This window comes from Rattus norvegicus, chromosome 11 (assembly GCF_021556685.1).
Source record: "Rattus norvegicus strain SHRSP/BbbUtx chromosome 11, alternate assembly SHRSP_T2T, whole genome shotgun sequence".
In the NCBI taxonomy this organism is placed as follows: Eukaryota; Metazoa; Chordata; class Mammalia; order Rodentia; family Muridae; genus Rattus; species Rattus norvegicus.
In genome coordinates, this window is record NC_141544.1 from 28580260 (window position 1) to 28600451 (window position 20192).

The 20192-nt window shown below is 42.8% G+C and overlaps 1 protein-coding gene across 5 annotated transcripts in view; it reads right to left on the reverse strand.

Annotated features, from left to right (window-relative positions):
- Nrip1 (nuclear receptor interacting protein 1) overlaps positions 1-20192 on the reverse strand; it is an 83582-nt gene that overhangs the window by 46373 nt on the left and 17017 nt on the right. For 3 of the 5 annotated variants that reach the window (XM_087576472.1, NM_001100560.2, XM_087576471.1), the window contains 1 exon segment: positions 16277-16351. The gene's annotated coding sequence lies outside the window, so the exon portion shown is untranslated. 5 annotated transcript variants of the gene reach the window in all.

Genomic DNA, 20192 nt, shown 5'->3' on the forward strand with positions numbered 1-20192 from the left:
TCAAAAGATTGTATGCAAATGGGATTTGTATCAATCCTCTTAGGCAAGATTGAAACCAAAGCAAACATCCAGCGATGATGGGATAAGAAGGAGATAGTAACCAAAACAAATGCCATGTGTAGTGCTCTGTAAAGCAAGATCTACACCACAGAAGGGGAAAGGGGACACCAGAAGGAACTTTCAGACCCAGTGTCAGTTTATTTTAAACAAAGATGCCATAGAATAGACAATCTTGTTGATAAATGGTCATAAAATTCGAAGAATGTGTGAGTGAATAAGTATCATCCTTTAGTTTACTGCCTGTTAAACTAATTACCTGGGCCACTGCTGGAAGCAACAAAAAGAACAACACTTGTAGAAGAAACAGGAGATTGTAAGTTAGAGGAAGTCCCTGCGTAAATCAGTAGAGGCACAATCCACAAAAATTGAACAATTGACCTTCATTAAAGTCTCCAAGAGATGTCAGTTATCTAAAAAGCCAACACCAGAGTGGGAAAAAATGTCTGTGACTCATAAGTGATAAAAGAATTTCATCCAGCACATATTAAATTCCTTAGGACTCAAGAAGGATGAAGATTAAAAAGTACTTCAAAGAAGAAGGGTCAGTCAGCACACAATATGGTGACCATTATAATTTCATCATAACTGTTGATGAAGTGACAGAGACCATGCTACCAATGCTACAGTACCTATCATTTTTCATTTGAAAAACATCGTAAGTTAGAAATGATGGTGGGTGAACCTGGTTGGACTAATTGACTTTCCATTGCTGTGATTAAACACCAACAAAAGATCACATTGGGGAGGAAGAGCTTTACTTCATTTTACCACTTAAGAGTCCATAAATGAGAAGTTAGGCCAGCAACTCAAGCAGCAACTGAAAAACAGAAGCAATGGAGGAGTGCTGCTTACTGGCTTGCTCTTCCTGACCTTCTCAGATTGCTTTCCAACCTGTGGCCACCTACTCAGAAGTGGCACCACCCACAGTGGGCTAGGCCCTCCCATACCAATCATTAAAGAAGAAAACCAACCTCCTCACTCCTCCCATTCCCTTACTTCCTCCCCCACCCACCCCACACCCCAGCTTGCCTATAGGCCTAACTGGTAGAGACATTTTTCAACTGAATTTCCCTCTTCCCAGAAGCTTTGACATAGCTAGGGTCAAGTTAACAAAAAAAAAAAAAAAAAAAAAAAAGTGACCATCAGACTCCTCTACACCAGATGAGAACATAAGGGGCCTGGCCACTTTGGGAAAGAGCTGGAAAGTTTCATACAGTTACATACATGTATACATTCGCAATGCCCCAACAGTTTCACACATGGTTTTTTAAGGAAGAGAAACCAAAACACGTCCAAAACTTGCATGCAAATGAGATTGGTATCAATCCTTGTAGCCAAGACGGTGAGCAAAGCAAACAATCGCAGTGATGGACTGATAAGGGTGAGGTAGTAACAAGAAACCAAACACAAACAAAGGGAAGCCACTGTGACTGCGGACCAAGGCTCAGAGTTTAAGGAGCAGTGACGAAGGAAGCTCCATGTAGTACAGCCGGATTCCATGTGGAGGGGGCAGCCAGAAGAGCTCGACTGAGGCGGGAAAGCAGATAACTCCTGGCCAGAGAAGGAACAGCACTGTGAAATGAGCAGGGGACACTGGTGAGACCACCATCTTCTAAAAAAGACAGCTGCAATGACTGATGTCTGGAAAATTTATATGAAACCATCAAACTCAATATCGCCAGTGTGTCAACTATGTGGTATTTCAATGACAGGTCTAGCTGGTGCAAAGACTTAAGAGAACACACAGCACAACATTTAGAAAATCAAACTGTCTTAAAAGGATCTCATATAAAAAGAAGTCTCACTTTATTCATTTCATTATTTAAATAAAAATTGCAATCTAAGATAAAATGATGTATTACAATTACTCCTTGGAGAATTCAGAAATAGCCTGAAGTGTCATCTCCTTCACATGCCGCAGAGGGCACGTAATCTACTGCATAGACGACGCATGGAAAGAATTAAAGAGTTCTTTAAAAATTAACAGCTGCTATACTATCCAAAGATTCTACTCCTAGGTATATCGAGACAGGACAAGATAACTTTGTCTACACAAGAATTCCCATGATTTTATCATGGTCCATCATCCAAATAGTAAATAACGTGTTAAATTGGACCAGTGAAATATTATTCAGCCATAAAAAAGAATAAAGTAGGGCTGCATTCTACAAACATTTCATTTTATTACACTTACTGAAAAGAGCCAATCAACAAAAAGCGCATGTGTATGGGGGTCGGGGGACCCAAACAGAAACCGATCTGAAAATACTCAACAACAAAATATACTTAAAGAACACAAGAAAGCTATAAACACCATCCGCTCTTGTCTGGGGCAAGAACACTGGGCATTGGAGACATTATCAGGGGAAACTAAAGAACCTAACTTGCCATGTGCAGGAAGAAAACAATTTGTCTCAAATCAAATCAGCACATTCATACGATGTCAATCTAATTCCAAAAGGCTTTATGAACTGACTAAACAGATCCGAAACAGCCAATCTCATTACTCCATCTGTTCACAAAGACTCCAAGAGAGGCCATGTTCTGCCCAAAACCAGGTCTCCCTCAGTATAAAGCTCTAGAAGTTAACTTATCGTGCTCTGGAAAAAACAGACAACTGACATCTGGGTAGGAGCCATCATAGGTGACACATGCTGCTCTGTGGGTTCCAGCGCCATTCAGTGTCCTGAAACAATTAGTTATCTATAAACGAAAACAAGGACTTAAAGTTTCACATATGAAGGCAAGGGTCTAATATTTTACAAATGATACAGAAGAGATAATGAACTCCAAGCTGGGCAGTGGTACAGGCTGAGGCAAGAAGATGGGGAATTAAAGTCATCCTCAGCTACGTGGCAGGTTCAAGGCTAACTTGGGCTCCTCCCAGGGAGAAAGAGAATGAAATAGAAAGAAAATACAAAAAGACAAGGGAGGCTTCATGAGACACACAAAGAGCTAACTAGAAAAGCATAATAAAGTCAATTTCATTATCATTAAAACCTTCCATCCACTAGAAAGTAAATTTTATTTTTAAAAAGTTTAAGATGCAGACAAGGCTGCCTAACATATTACTGTTATTTGTAGTTCTGAGGCTGGAACTCAGGACCCTGTCCAGGCTGCAAACAGAACAACTGAGCTGTAGGCCCCGCCCATATATAAACACATCATGGAAGAATACAATAGTGAATCATGGTGTAAAACAATGTTGGACATCTCATTAGAAAGCACGGAAAAGCAAACTAATACCAAAAAAAGATGCTACCTCCTAGAACACACACTGTCTCTCTGTGTATCACTCTCAGCCCTCAGGATGTATCCCCTCCCAGCCCCCCACTCCCCGAGGCCCTTGATGGTGCCAACTGTTATATAGCACAACAGTTGCTATATAACAGCTTCTGATACTGTCTACACTTCTCTCTTGGGTATGTATTCTAGAGTCTTACCTGGTGAAAACCCATAAAACCAACGTTGACTCCATCAATGCTCTATAACAGCTGTGGTATCTCATGGTGTCTGAATATGTCAGCACAGATCCAGCTGTCTTGGTAAGTGATGTCTTACAAAGACTCACATAACTACACTTGGTTCCCAGTTGGTGGCACTGTTTAAGGAAGCTGTGGAACCTTTAGGTGGTGCAGCCTTGCTCCCTGTGTGCACTCTCTCTCCTGTTTCCTGTGTATAGACTAAAGATCTGCCAGCTTCCTGCTCCTGCCACCGGCTGCTATGTCTTCCCTTGCCACAATGGACTCTGACCTTGGAAACCACCGAAAGCCAAAATAAACTCTTTCTGAGATCATGCTGATCATGGTCTTGGTCTTCTATCACAGCAACAGGAAAGGAACGTACACCAAACCAAAATGAAACAGGCAAACAAAAACACCCACATATCAACCAACAAAGAAATGAATAAATTCACACAACATACTATTACCCAGCAGGGAAAATAAATGGAACATAAATACAGCAGTATAAATGATTTCCAAAAACCTACAATGAATTCAAAAGAACAAGTCTTGGGAGACTACGTTCAAAATACTATGATTTCACGAGATGTAACAAAAACATAAAATTAACTAACATAGAATGTAAGTATCCAGGTGGGAAGAGCAGCACTATTAAGAACAACACAAGTGACGAACATAAAATTTGGAAGTGGGTCCAGGGTTGCAAATGGTGAGAATCAAGCTGTGTGAGTAAGGATGGGCGCTGGTTGATAGAAGGATCACATTAGTGATGCTCTCTCTGCAGGGGGGCAATTCTTGAGATATCATTTCAGTATTGGGTCTCACAATGTAACCCAAAGGGGAGCAGCCTTCACTTGAAGATCTGAAATGCAAAGCTCACATCCTACAACTTCTAAAGTCTCTGCCATGATATCAGAAAGCTTCAGGTTTTAGAACCTTTCAGGGAGTTGGGCTACAAGCCCTGTAAATTTCAAGCAAATATTCAAAAATAACAGCAGGAACTCTGAAGTATGAAGCACCTCGGACAGGGGGCACTCAAGTGCAGCCCCGTTTACAGTACGTGAGACATAACGAAAACAAATGAGCTGTGTGCTGTGGCCAATGGAACTCTGCTGTGATGAGAAGCAGTCTGGGCACACTTCTCAAAAAAAATGCTCACATATGCATGACAGTCTCCAGGAAGTAGATTCCCCACCACCTTAATTAACAACAAATAAATAAAACTGAAGGAGTATATTAAAGATGCACACATTCACAAGAATGGGAAAGCAGACTTGCAGGTAAAGGATTACAGCTTGCCTAGGGTCTCAAAAAAAACCATCCAAAGACCTGCCTGCTTGTGGCTCTCAGGAGATGGTGGTGGGAGTCACCCAGTGCTCCAGAGCTTCAGACGCTCAGAGCTTCAGCGTCTTCACAGGCTTCTCTCCCCAGTTGAGGGTAAAAGCCAATAGTCATTGATCTGTCATGATTAGCAAAAGAGTCAGGAGAAAAGCCTAACTCACCCTTCAAAGCAAAATATTTGCCCAACATAGACTTCCTTATATTTGTTATATACTGCTTTTAGCTCAAAAGCGATTAAAATTGTCCAGTGATGAAGCTTCAGAGGTAGGGCACATTGCTTAAGAAAACTGCTGTATGGAACCCTAGTATTCTTTAAAAATTTAAATAATGAACCGCCATAATGTTCTAGATCACGTTTTCTATTTGAATATTTTCACAGTATCTACCATGGGAAAGGCACTTTGAAATGCTCTGAGGTATTGGGCCGCACACACTTAAGTTCTTCACGACTGTTCTTGTAGAGTTCAGATGAGTACAGTGCTCTGACTTACTGAACTAACTCCTCTTCAGAAGAAAGGGAAGCAAAGCAACTCACTCCGTCACATGACCACAGGGCACTGATTCATTCTGATAGCTTTCGTGTGAATTTAACTATAAGTTGACCAAGAACTGCATTAGTGTTGTGTGGAAAAACTTTTCCTGGGATCACACTATGCACACCTCAGGTGATCTAAACCTCCTCCAGGCAGCTTGGCTGCTGTGTCCTCTTCTCCCAGAGACTGAGCCTTCTCTATAGGTTGTTTCTGTGAAAGAGACTCTTAGCTTTTAGTGACCCTGGGAGGGGGTGACTACAGACGTCCACCTATGGCTAAGAAATAAGATATCATGACCTAGCAATAGTCACTTGTTCTTGGGAGCTTCACAATGGCTCTGAGCTGAGGTTGGTAACAGCAGTGATCTCTGGGTGGGAACGCAGCTTTATCATCTAGAAGTTCTTTTCTGCTGGGTTCTATAATCTCCCCAGGAGCAGGGTTTTATCCTGGCTTTCCATTGTAGGCATGCTGACCTCCTTCTTGAAGATTCCATGAGAAGGCTATTATCTTCCCAATGAGAGCTAGGTCATTATTGCACAAGCAGGCACTTCCTGCCTGGCATGTAGTATCTTAGCACGCAGCATCCATAAGCCAAGCAGGAATGTTGGTGACAGTGTTCTACTAGCAGACGGCATGGCTGCTTCTAGCACTATAAAAGCCAGCTACCAAGGTGGGAGTTTCTGGTTCAGTCCCAGTTTCATTTCTTTGTGTCCTGGAGTCAGAGCATGCGCGTGTAGAGTCTTTAGTAATAGGGCTCACAGTCTAGTTTTGGCATATAACCAACAGCAGTAACAATATCCTTTCCAGTTAGGGGTGGGGGTGGGGAGTCAGGGGCTTCCCTCTCCAACTGTCAGGAGGCATCGCACATGGCCAGAGGTTTTCATTCAGTAACCATATGTCTTCTGGGAGTGTCCTTTTCCATCCATGTCAAAGCATCTCTTGAATTTTATCTTTCAATTAGCCCAGCCCCCGTAGGACGGGAAGGAAGGTGGACACACCATCTCACATAGCTGTCTCTCCAGTGGCTTTCCCTGTCTGCAAAACACTCAGTTTCACTTTACGTCATCTATAGAAGACCCATTTCTAGACAATGGTCCAGACAAGGCAACAGACTGAACCGCCATCCCGTAACAAATAAGGGATTACAAGAAAAACACAGTGAAGCTCTCCAGTCTGCTGTCATCTGTTCTGAGCAGGGCCGGGTGACCCCAGAGACTCACAACTAAGCTGATCCTAAAGTGGAATGTAGCAAAGACACAGGTAGCACAGAAAGGTCCCATCCATCTGTATTGGTTGCTTCCTCCACAGATCAAAGTGTGTACAAAGCATGTAGGAGGTGTTTTCTTCGCTCCCTCTAACTCTCTGCCATTCTCTCTGAGCCATTATGTTTCCATATCCCACAGCTCATCCATGGAGCACCACCCCTACATTTATACATGCACCATGAGCCTCAAGAGTCTGACTTTAATTTGCTTAGACCTACTCATGGCCAAGGGGGAACATGCTCGGCTCTCCCCTGCCGCACCTGCTGGCTCCCTGGGTCCCAGTGGCCCTGGGCTGGCACATTGGGTGTAGCTGATGCTATTACTTTCCATTCAACAACCCTGGCTGGTGAGGGATCTTCTGGCTGGGCAAACTATCTCCACTCTGGCACAGCCTCTTGGTGGAGGGAAATGTAGCCCCGTAACTCTGGGGGTGGGGGGTGATATGTACCTACTCCTGGGACAGGCTTAATCACTTTCACCCATATTGTTCTCCGAACTGTTCGTTAGGCTTTCAAGTCTTCCAGCAGCTCTTAAGAGCACAATTTCGCTTTCTATCAATTGTTTCCTTAGGAAGTCCAGCTCTTCGAAAAATCTTGTCACACCTGTCTTCCAGTAACCCAAACAGATGCCTTTCTCTGTTTTACCTTTTGCTTATCTCTTCTAAGACCGCACGACTCTCCCCTTCCCAACTCTCTTTGCATGCTGGTCCGTGCAGGATCCACCTTTTCTTTAACTTCTCTGTGACCGCAGTACTATCTGGCCCAATGGACCAGGGTTCAAACACAGCTTCTCTTATTCCTGGTTCCCTTTAGCATCCCCCACTATAGATCCCCAGCCGCTGCCATTTGTGGAGACCTCAGGGGGAAATAAGCAACTGTCCCTAATGCATTTAATACGGCAGACCATCAGGAACGGATTTCACTCATGTTATCTCAGGTTACGAGTCTTCGTCTTAAGAAAGGATGTCTGGTATACATCACCCAGTTTTTCTGCATCCACAGAGTGATCTCATCTGCTCCCGCATCCCACAGACTCACAAGTCAGGCTGTGACAGGCTTTTATTGCTTAAGTCTTTTCCAATTCCAGCAGTTCAAGTGTTGAATATTTCCTAATCACCCCAGTTTCTTGTATGGGGCCACTGTAAAGGCCAGTTTCTGTACACTGCACCGCAGATTTCCCATCTTTTTCTACTTAAGGATAGACTTGAGGGGTATCGTCTACTGCTGTGACCACCTCTCATCCTCTTGCTTGTCTAAGGTACTTGCTAAACCAGAGGCCAACACAAAGAATCTCCCTTACTCATTGCAACTGCTCCTTTACACAATCAAGTTCCAGCATGGTCACCGTCCTGTCTACTGATGAACTTCAGCTGCACACAACAGTGGCCAGGCCACCTCTGCCGCTGTGTGTTGACAGCCCCCACCTTTGTGGGTTATGCTTAAAGACATCAAAATGTCCTCCAAACCCTTAACTGTTCCCAGGGTACCTCCATATTCATATGGTGGACCCCACTCATCTAGTAGGCACGCTATGCCATGCCACATAGATAAAGACTGATGCCCTGGGATTCCTCCCAAAGACACTCCTAATCGTGATGGCTCAGAAACATGCAACCCCTGTCGTAGATAGTATAATGGCACATTAACACACACCACTAGGTAAAAGAACTGTGTTGGAATTTCCTCCGTGGATGCTCTTGCCCCAGGCTGCTTGGACTTGCTTTCCTTGGCTGCATGCCTTGCTACCCCAGTAGCCAGGATCCACTCCTTCCCAACGTATCTGTGGACCTGCCATGTCCCCGTTCTGGAATCAATTATGTAACAAAACTAGTGACACGCAGTCAACTCATCCCAGATCGAATACCGCCATGGCTCGACCTGGTGAACAATCACTCCTATTGGAGCTCCAGGAGTAAGGGTGAGGGGTTCCCTAAAGAAAAAGAAACGACTCAAAACCAGTTGCTTTCTGACTTTGAGCCAACCCAGGATGGACGACAGCTCACAAACGCTGTGGAGCACACTGCAGACTGCGGGCAGCCAAACAGGGTTCCACCCTTTCCAGGTGCCTCAGTGTAAGGGCTTTTCCCGTGCAAGGGCGTCTTGACAGTCAAAAGCCAAAGAATACCACAAAGTCACACCACAAAACTAACCTCACACAAGAAGAATTATCAGAGAGAAGAACAGAATGGTGGCTGCCTCTGAGGGGGAGGAGAGATGGGAATGCAGGAGAAGGCCTTTATACTTTTTGGAGCATGAGCCTGGTAGGAAAGTATCCTACTATAAAAACAATTATTTAGTTATTAACCCTGAGTGTGTGTAGAGGGGTGAGGAGTGTGTGTGTGTGTGTGGGTGGGGGGGTGTTTCTAAGTTCCAAGTCTCAGAGCTTCAGCTTGTCTGAGGGACCCTCAGCTTTTATTGCTTACCAGGGCAGGGAGAGGCCCAATGAATCTGGTCAGTTTTAGAGACTTCCTGAAGCTATTTGAGTTGTTTATCTGCCTAAGAACCTTCCCTGTAAAATGGAAAGTTGGGAAAGATTACCTTCATACAGTTTGGAAGGCCGAGTGCCTCACATTACTGAGAAAAAGGATGTTTAAAAACAAAAGAAAACAACTAAAAACAAAACCATTCTATTTGTCCTGAGACGTACTGCTTATTAAAAACCACTACAGCTATTACAAAGTTTATGCCTTCAAACCTTGAAGCACTGATTTAAATAAATACATTTAATATGTAAATTTTAAAAACAGAAAAAAAAGGCCCTTAAATCTACATTCAGCATCCGAATCCTTCACTCTAAAGTTACTCCCAAGTTTCCATTTGTTTAACACAGAACATCGCTCCCTTTTATTTTGGATTATTATGTTGGATTATTTTGTAAATGTGTACCGTAGATTTATCTATGGTTTACAATGCTGTGAAAATGATCGGTAAGTATCAGGTCACTGTGCTGTTGCAGTGTGACTAAGAGCGTCCTTTCCCTTCCACCCGTATGCCGAGTGACTCCCCCTCACTCCCCCAGAGCAGTCATAGTCTCCTGGCGGCAGTACTCCCACCCCAAGACGCACTATCTCCATCTTCCAGCTCTCAGCCTCTGACAGCTGAGGCCTTCGGGAGCACAGCCTAAACGTGCCCTTGTATTCCTCCAGGTCTTCCCTGCCGCATTCTCGGTTCCCATTTCTATCTAGCACTGAAGAAGGCACCACGACGTTCAACAGCTCTGCCTGTCTCACCAACAGGCACGCTCTGGGACCACAGCAAAGCCTTCTGCTTTTCAGTTCTCTACCCACAAGGCACAAAGGAACAACTAGAAAAGAGTGTCGCTGCCTAAACACGATGGCATTTTGTGATCACACAAGACAGATACCAGGAATCCACGAAACTGCTGTCTCCACAAATGGGAACACCGGTGGTATCCCTCCCTGACTAGATGGCCAAAATCAGGCAAATTCTCTCTTCAATTAAGTTCAGCTACATCAAGCTATCAATGATTGACAAATAACATTTTCTCTGATCGTAAGGGTCACAGCAGGAGAGGTTAATGAGACTTTGCCCCTTGAGTTTACTGGGAATTGTTTTCTCTCTCGAATAACAAGCAAACAGCACAGGCAAACGGCCATGTTGCAACCCGGATGAGTTACAGTGCTGCAACATCAACATGGCAGGACAGCAAGAGGGAAAGCGCCGGGATCTATCCCTGGAACCAAGTGCCCACTGTTCAAACTCTCCATGCATGTATGGGGTGAGCTTTTCTTAATTAGCTTTTGTTAGGATGTGTGCTTATAGAACATGACCCACGAAGAAAGAAAACAAGACATTTTAACATGAATCCATTTTCTCCTGGCAATGTTTTAAATGTCCCCATGATAAATTAGAAAATGGGGCCAACCATAGTGACACATGCTTTTTTTTCATCCCAGCACTCAGGAGGCAGAGGCAGGTAGATGTCTGTGAGTCATGCCAGCAAGTGTCTGGCTGGACAAGGATATATAGTGAGAGCATGCACCAAAAAATAAAATGCCAACAAACAAGAACAGAAAACATATGACCAGAGCAGAGGCCGCCCAAATGTACTATTTAACTACTTCGATTGTAAGATCATGCTCTAATCCCCACATGCTTATAACACTCTTCACAACAGTAAATGCTTATCCAAAGTAGAGAGGGGGCAGGGAGAGCTGTGTAAGAACATAGGAGGAAAGGTTTCAAGGCCAAACACACTAAGGTGATAATGAATTAAGGAAAACGAGAAGAGGTAACTATGTTCTTCATGAGTGTGCACACTCTTTAGAATGCAGGCACTGCCAATTGCTACTCATGCCACCCTTCATCCCAAGGAAATCCTAGACTGGAGATGTAGTGGGGGGTGGGGGGTACGCATGCAGGGAGGGAGAGTGAATGTCAGTTGGAGTCAAAAAGCCCTTTGACTGTTAATTTAAAAGCAAACCTTCACAAAGCCCAAACTATTTGTTTAAACTAAGAACTTAAGATCTCAGAACCATAACACTACAATGTAAAAAACAAACAAAAAAATTACAAATTGTATAATTCTTATAACAGCAAAAGAACCTACTCCTGGCATAACTGGATCAAAATAGGCAACGTTACAAAGTTTTGCTATAGGCTCAATTTAACTCTACATTAATGGTATCTATAATTTAGACCATGACTGCTTATCATATTAGGTCTAATTTTTAGAAGATAATTGATTACGCCTTATAACTAATTGATGATTTTGTGCATTTTTGTGTGTATATGTTCAGGAGGGCACATAAAGGGAGGTTAGATGAGTTTGTTCTCTCCGTTCATCATGTGGATCTAGAGATGGAACTCGGGTCATTAGACTTGGTGGCAATTGCATTTACCTGCTGAGTCATCTTGCTGGCCCTTGACTAGCATTGAAAAATATATTTGGCTAACGATGGCGCAGAGAAAAATATATAAGGCCAATACTTAACGGAGATGTTTCCAGCAATATTTTCTCATCAGAGTCTCTGGAAGCAGACAAATGGTCAGAGATAATTCTCTACTGCAGCTTAAACACAACCACTGAATCTGTTTTTAAAAAGCAGGCTGAGGAAGCCAGGGGTAGCCAGCCAGTAAAGAGCCTCCGTGACCTGTGTCAGCTCCTGGCCCTAGGTTACTGCCCTGTTTTGAGTTCCTGTCTTGATGATGTGGAAACTTAAGCCAAATCATCCCTTTCCTCTCCAAGTTGTTTAGGTCATTGTGTTTCATCAAAGCAATACTAATCCTAGCCATGACAGGAACAGCCACAATTATTGCCAGTCGTGCTAAGTCAAACACAGACTCATTTAGCTGTAAATGGATAGTAACCAAGGGTAAGGACAAGGCTCGGTAAAGTTGGGTAACTTGTAGGTAAGAGGTGGAGCTGGGGTTTGCATGTGAACCAGTTTGGTTTTGTAATGCGAGTCACAGACACCACAGACTCCATATTATCTCACCAAAACTGCCTGGGTCAGCCAGTTCCCATTCATTCATTCAGACGGATAACCTATTGAAAAAACATGCATTGGGTGCCTTCAACTGTGCCACAGACACAAGCAGACATATATCCCAGTCCTTTACCACCCAGACGGACACCATGAATAAGAAAACATTGCTAGGTATTTTGGCCTCTGACAAATCTCAGCTGCAAACTTAACAAATGCATTGCCTCTGTTATAACCCTGGATTTTCCTCACTGGAAGAAAACTGGTTAAAACATTTTGCAGGCAAAGCTCCAAAACTTTTTTTAAGTATAAAAGGAAGAAAGGAAGAAAGGAAGGAAGGAAGGAAGGAAGGAAGGAAGGAAGGAAGGAAGAAAGAAAGAAAGAAAGAAAGAAAGAAAGAAAGAAAGAAAGAAAGAAAGAGAGGAAGAAAGGAAGGAAGGAAGGAAGGCAAGAACATCCAAAAATAAAAACCCATGTTGATATTTTAAAATAAATCATGACCCAGTAAGACCGGCAGGGCCTTTCGTGTTGTTGGCGTGAGTGAAAATTACAAACATAAGAACACAGACAGTAGTTAAGGATATGTGTTTGGAAACAGCTCCATGTGTGGTGAGCCAACTTCCAAACTCTCCTTTTACAGGAGGGAAAGACTTCTATTAACCTGGATATGTCAAAAGGAATCACTTTGAAAACCCACAGCCCGCCATGAGGAAAAACAAAGCCAGGTGAGATTTTACTAATTATTTACCTAAAAAGTACTTCCTGGGAGGAAAAATGAAAATCATTGTTTCCAATACACTGCTATGTGTTACAGCCGAAAGTCACGAAATGGTCATTCCCAGCCCTGTGGCACCTGGACATCTGCAAGAATGAAATGGGGACTGGTTTACACACTGCACACACAAAGGCAAGAGGCACGAGGACAGCAGAGGAATCAGGAACTGTCAGCAGCTGCCAGACCCTTACACATTCAAATTTAAGTAGAACTAACAAGCACAGAGCCCATGGAGTTGGAACAACTCTTAAACGTCCAAGAAGAGAAAGAAAACCTGGTGATTGGTGGAAAGACAGGTCCTGATTTAGGACACCCAACTGAGTCACCACGATCATGCACAATGTCAAATACCCAAATGCGGTCTGCTGAACTTTCTCTCTAACAGGACACTGAGGGCCACACACTATCTCCTTATTCATTTCCCTCAATATTCTAGTGATGTATACTGTAGCCTCAGGTTGTAATCGGGAAACTACAGAAGGGGCTAATGAAGAGTATTCACGGAGCACTTTGGGCCTAAATGCAATTCTTAGGACCTTTAGGGTTGCATTTGACATGCAACAAAATTAAATGTTGCTGTGATGTTCTGACCCCACACGGTTGGTTACTCCACATGTCTACACAGGTGGTGACCCCAAATGTCTACACAGGTGGTGACCCCAAGTGTCTACACAGGTGGTGACCCCATGTGTCTACACAGGTGGTGACCCCATGTGTCTACACAGGTGGTGACCCCATGTGTCTACACAGGTGGTGACCCCATGTGTCTACACAGGTGGTGACCCCATGTGTCTACACAGGTGGTGACCCCATGTGTCTACACAGGTGGTGACCCCATGTGTCTACACAGGTGGTGACCCCATGTGTCTACACAGGTGGTGACCCCATGTGTCTACACAGGTGGTGACCCCATGTGTCTACACAGGTGGTGAACCCACGTGTCTACACAAGTGATGAACATCTACATAGGTAAAGGAAAATACTGTTGATGTGCATCCACTCATGTATAAAGGTTTAGACAAATCGGATGGAAAATACTTAATGGGGGAGTCTATTTCCTGAGAATATACAGATTGTCCTAAGCCCAATATAGTTTAGAGAGTAATGACATTATATTATTATATAAATATTGATGATATAATAACAATAATAATAATACGATATTATACTCCAAACTTTACCATATATATTTACATAAGATTTGTCTTGTATCTGGGTATATTCTAGAGTTGATTTAAGATATAGTCAGAATGAAGTGGGTTCTGTGTAGATGCTAGAACACTTCATAAGAAATGTGAATCTGTGTCCTAGAACAATTCAGTGTTCGCTTCCTGTGGATTCATAGATCAACTATGGTCTAAAAACAGTAGCTGGAAAAGTCTAGGTAGGCATAAGGACACACGGCTGTAAAGAAGATGGTGAACTCTCAGTTCAGCTTCACAAGCTGAAGGGTGCCTTTGTCCAGCATGTCCACTTTGTATATGTTACCTGCCCACTACTCAGGATCCCGCTTTTATCAGGGTCATTGTCATACATCACATTATTTACTTAATAATGGTCCTCTGAGTGTCAAATAAACATAAAGCACTTAGTGAAAAAACAAAAAGGTTCTCTACTTCATAAGAAAGACCCACGTTGAGGTTGCTGCAATGGTGGTAGGGTTGCAACACCTCATACTACAAAAGTCATACTTAGAAGCAAGGGTGCTTAAGTAAGAGAGAAAGGGCACTGGAACAGTGACTGTACAGGGGGAAGCCAGAACACAGAAATCAAAACCAGTTGTCAGTGATCCACTGGGGCTTGGAACAAATCCACTACAGAAAGGGGGAACCAAATTTGTTCTAGACGATTCTGGTACAAAAGTTAAGTTAGCATGAGATCCCCACTTGACATCAAAGTAAGAAAGATGAAGGGAGACTGTGGACGAATGGCTAAAGGGGTAAGGAAGGGACGTGCACACCAGATGGCATTTCAGTCATATGTAACTTTCAACAAGTGCCAGAAGGCTGCTTTGCCTGCACAGAGAAACCTGGGCACTCCCGTAGAGCCTGGCAACTGAGGCACGCACTTACTCAGGGCTCGCAAGAGGATGTCTCCTTTACAGGAGGACGTTATACTCCGATGAACGAATGTCTATAACCAAGCAGTGATTAAAGGAGCCTTGAATATTGTATCTTCAAAGACACTACTTGAAAACAATTCCTATTCTGATTTTATAAGAGGGGCTGTCCACTTTATACTTCACTTCAAGGTTGAATTTCTCTTCAACAGTGTCATGCAGTTCAAAGCTCATCAAACCCTCCTCTTCTGAGATAACGATACATTTTTCATAAATGGAAATTCATGCCGGCCTTGAAAAGTGAACAATTCTCTTTACTACTACAGAAGAATGCTTCTAGTTTTAAATGTGTAATTATAATAGCTAATTATTATCTTCAGTTAATAAAAGTGATTCCAAATTCCTTAAAATCCTGATCTTATTTTTTTTTCGAAAATACAGTAAAAATTCTAAAAATTTTTTTCAGAGCAAAACCTTTCAGAATGAAGCTTTCTAATATTCTGGGAAACAGAAGAATATTCGCCCCACTGTACTCCTACTGTTTGAGAACTCATTGAGGTATCCGAGAGGACTAGTACTTGCTGCGTCCCATGGACGTGAACAATGGATCTTCGCCTAGTAAACTCACTAGTTAGTCACTGTAAGCTTCGCAGACACACACTAGATTGTTAACTACATTTGTGTATTCACCCGTCATCTCTATCTACTCCAGGCAAGAGAACTAGACGTGTTCTTTAAAGGAGACGCATAAAAGGCAGAAGACGTAGGAAACAGGACATTAAGAAGGAAACCTTTTCAGTGGGGTTTAGCAATGAAGTGGTCCCCAAGAAGGCTCATTCACTAAAGGCTTGGGGCAGCTCTTGGGCTTACTGAGAAGGAGCTGGGTCAGGAGGGCATTAGGTACATCCATGCAATAAACCTCTGATGAATACACAACTGAATGGGTAACTGGAGGTTGGGCCTAGTTAGAAGAAGTAGGGTGCTACCCCCTAAGGCTTCCAAGGGTGTTATCTTATTCCTGTTCCCATTCCCCCAAATCCACCTCCTCCCCCAGCTTGCACCCTGTTCATAAAGATGTCAGAGGTTTTGCCATCACACCCCTGACCACCATAACATACCACACCACGACTCACAACAAGTCAAGTGAGTAGGACTGGCTTGGACAGTCTGGATAGGACAGACTGGGACAAATGTCAAGCATGTTTATCAACAGATGAAAGTTAAGGACAATAACAGAAGAAAGCATAATAGTCTCATGTCCCTATCACCAGAAGCGTTGACGACCAGTAATTTATTTTAGAAATGGAGCCATGTGACAAAGGACAATCCATACCTTTAGGATGTGCTTCTCCCAAACGTTAAAATAATGGGTCCTGAGAACAGCTCTGCCACCGCTCACACTCCACACCTGAAAGAGAGAGTGGCATGTGTGACTTTGAGTGCATGAAATAATTCCAATAATGTGTCTGAAACTGGAGCATTAACTGTGGACTAAAACAAGCTATCTCAAAGAAGCGACAGGTGAATGTATTTTGAGAGATTCTCATGTAGATATGTTTTGCTTGACTGTGGCTGCTGACCGAATCTGATGAAACCACTTAGGCTATAGAATTATTTAGACGCCATCTTCACGATAACAGTAGACTATCCCTAGCTAGGAAAAGAGATGAATTTCTGGGGAAAAAACACATCAGGAGTATCTGACATTCATCAAAGAGTTTGAAACACCTAGCTGCTTCTCTCTCAGTAAGAAAAGAAAGTTAAACTCAGAATTAGAACCACCCTGAGCTCAGAGTGACAGAGAAGGAGAAGCTTGGAGGTGTGTCCAAACTTCAACACTGTCCCCTTCTCTCAACTCAAGAACCACACAACGGAGCCTCCCCATGCCCCTGCTCTTACAAATAGTTAGGATTTTGTAGCTCTATCCATAAGTATATAACTATCTTGGGACGCAGGAGCTCAAAGGCTACCGTAGATATGCTTGGCTGATGGATACATTTGGCCAGCAGAGACATGGCCTGCACTGTACAGACATGGGTTTTTAATGGTTATGCTGATCAATGGGCCAACTGTGCAGTCAACCAATGATAGGGAAGGTAGGATAGACACACCCTGATCTCACTACAGCATCGTTCCACTGGACTCTCCTAGAGTTTACACTGTTGGTCTCTTCAATGTCTAGCCCATAACTTAGGATAAGTTTTCAAGGATCTCAACATTACCAAAAAAAGAAAGAAAGAAAAAAAGAAAAAAAACTTCTATAAATCAGAATATAAACCTACAAAACGAAGCAGCTAGTTAACCTTTCCTAGGATCTTTCAGTCTCCTTGTACGGATACCAGATTTCTTGGTGTGCTTCTTCCCCCCCTGCTAACCAAACAGGCTTGTAACACTACATCTCTGAGTAATGTTCTCTGTGTCTATTTACTGTTGTTCTCATTGTGACTGCGAGTCATTCATTTTTCTTTTATGTTCCCCAAATATCTGCCATGTGTTGCAGAAGCATCTCGCTGACTCTCAGTACATCGCTGTTAAGTAAACATGAGCCTTATGTCCCGAGTCAATGAATACCACCTACTCTGAAATATCACGAAAGGAAAGAGAATGGTACTTATTTTTCTTTTAATTGCTTTATACACACGCAGTCACACTTTCAGTTCTTTCTCTGTACAGCCTCCAGTGCCTACTTCAGTGCTCTGTCTATCCCGCAGCCAAAAGGCCTACCCGTGTGGTGGGGCTGTCTTTCCAACAGTTGAAAAGTCCTGTATCATCTGCCTGGTGATTGGCACATCACAAGTCTTCCGAGGACACACACTAGTAAACTCACAGCCACCTCCCATCAGCATCCAAGGTGTTAGCTTAGGTGTGTTTGTCATTGTACCTAGAATTACAACTGAGTGTGATGTCCCAAGGTTTTACATGTAGACAAAAGGCATCTCCTTCAAAGTGTTATTTACTATACAGAAATAATCAAGCAAACTAAATTAACAAAAAGGAAAAAATGAACAAGACATTCAGATAATTAGAGGGGAAAAACATTATGATTTTTCCATTACGACATTTTTTTCATCAGCTTAATAAAAGCATCCCTGTATCATTTAATGTAATAAAATGTAACCTTATTCTGACCTTCCTCATGAGGCAAACAAACCTCTCTACCCAGTAAGGTTCCATCTGCACTACGTACCATGATAAGCAATACTTTAATTGCATTCATTTACATGACTTTGAAACTACTCTGGGCTGAAGTCATGACTACAAGGTCACAGAACTCAAAAAGTAGAAGGTGCACAATTCACCTAGGAGAAATGATCCACGGAGAAGCGTGGAGAGGCACCTCCTCCATCCTGAGTGAGGAGACACCAAATGCTTAATGCACTCAACAGGTGCACACATCCATGCATGCAAGCATATACTGAGTTTACAATCATATACAAGACCATAAGAATATGTTTGAATAAATCCATCACATACTCTACCTAAAATTGAGGCAAAGAATTATTCCATATATGTTAGCAGCATTGAGAAAAACCAAAACACATAATACAGCTAGTACTTTCTACCATCACACAAAGATTCCTGGAAACTAAAAAAAATAATCTATAAAAGTGTGTGTGTGTGTGTGTGTGTGTGTGTGTGTGTGTGTGTATGTGTATGATGTTATATATCTATATACATATATATATTAAAATACTACCTCTTTAATGTATATAACAGCCTTTGTTTATAATTGTTTTCCTAATTGACATATATAAAACACAACTCCCTTACCTAAGGGTCAAGAAACATCATGGAGGAAGGGAGCACAAAGACTCTAAGAGCCTGACTGAGAACGGAAAGTCCTCTGTGAGATTGTATCTGGCAAAAGTGACTGGGAGGCTTCACCCACGAATCCTCAACAATATGGCTGCATAAACAAGATCTGGACCATGACAGCGCCTATAAACATGCAAGCATGGGGGGCGGGCTAGGGGATCTTACAGGGCCCAACCCACAGACACAGAATCCAGATAACTACGACAGACAGAGAAGCTAAGAATGAGAGAACAGGAGACATAGTTTTAATAGAGAAGGGGCTCGACAGGTTGCTTTTATAAACCTTTTGCATTTACCGACCTGTTTAATGTTAACTTCTAGAGAAAAACAGGCCATGAATTTGAGTGGGGGCAAGTGGGGGTCCCATGGGAGGGGCTGAGAAAGGAAGGGGGAATGGATGTAGTTATATTTTAATTAAGATTTTCTTTCCTCCTTAAAAAAAGCAAAAAGATCTATGAGGCTAAAACTGTAGCTCGGTGGTGGGGTGCTTACATAACGTGCACAAGATCTTTCCATCTCCGGTTTAAAAGGAAAAGCCAAGAGTTTCTGTTTCATTTTTAATAAGTGGAACAAGCTTACGCTCTACTGGCTGAGCTGTGCTCCCAATGTCTCAGGCCCAGTCATACCATCTCAGTAAGAGAAAGGGCTGGAACAAGCTTACGCTCTACTGGCTGAGCTGTGCTCCCAATGTCTCAGGCCCAGTCATACCATCTCAGTAAGAGAAAGGGCTGGAACAAGCTTACGCTCTACTGGCTGAGCTGTGCTCCCAATGTCTCAGGCCCAGTCATACCATCTCAGTAAGACAAAGGGCTGGAACAAGCTTACGCTCTACTGGCTGAGCTGTGCTCCCAATGTCTCAGGCCCAGTCATACCATCTCAGTAAGAGAAAGGGCTGGAACAAGCTTACGCTCTACTGGCTGAGCTGTGCTCCCAATGTCTCAGGCCCAGTCATACCATCTCAGTAAGACAAAGGGCTGGAACAAGCTTACGCTCTACTGGCTGAGCTGTGCTCCCAATGTCTCAGGTCCAGTCATACCATCTCAGTAAGACAAAGGACTGGACAAGCTTACGCTCTACTGGCTGAGCTGTGCTCCCAATGTCTCAGGCCCAGTCATACCATCTCAGTAAGACAAAGGACATACCACAGGTAGAAAGAAACACACTACCATAAATGACAGGGCACAAGGAGCACTCTTCAAAAGGCAAAACATATCAAAATACACTGAAACAACAACCCTATAACTCAGTTCCTCTATCAAAATAAATGCAAGTATTAGGTATCACAACACTTTAATTCACCTAAAGAAAGGACACGCAAGGATGAACTGTGAAATACTAATATATGTATATATTATTAAATATTAGATTATTTTATATCTATATCTATAGATATATATTATATAGCTAATATATCCATTAGATATACTAACACC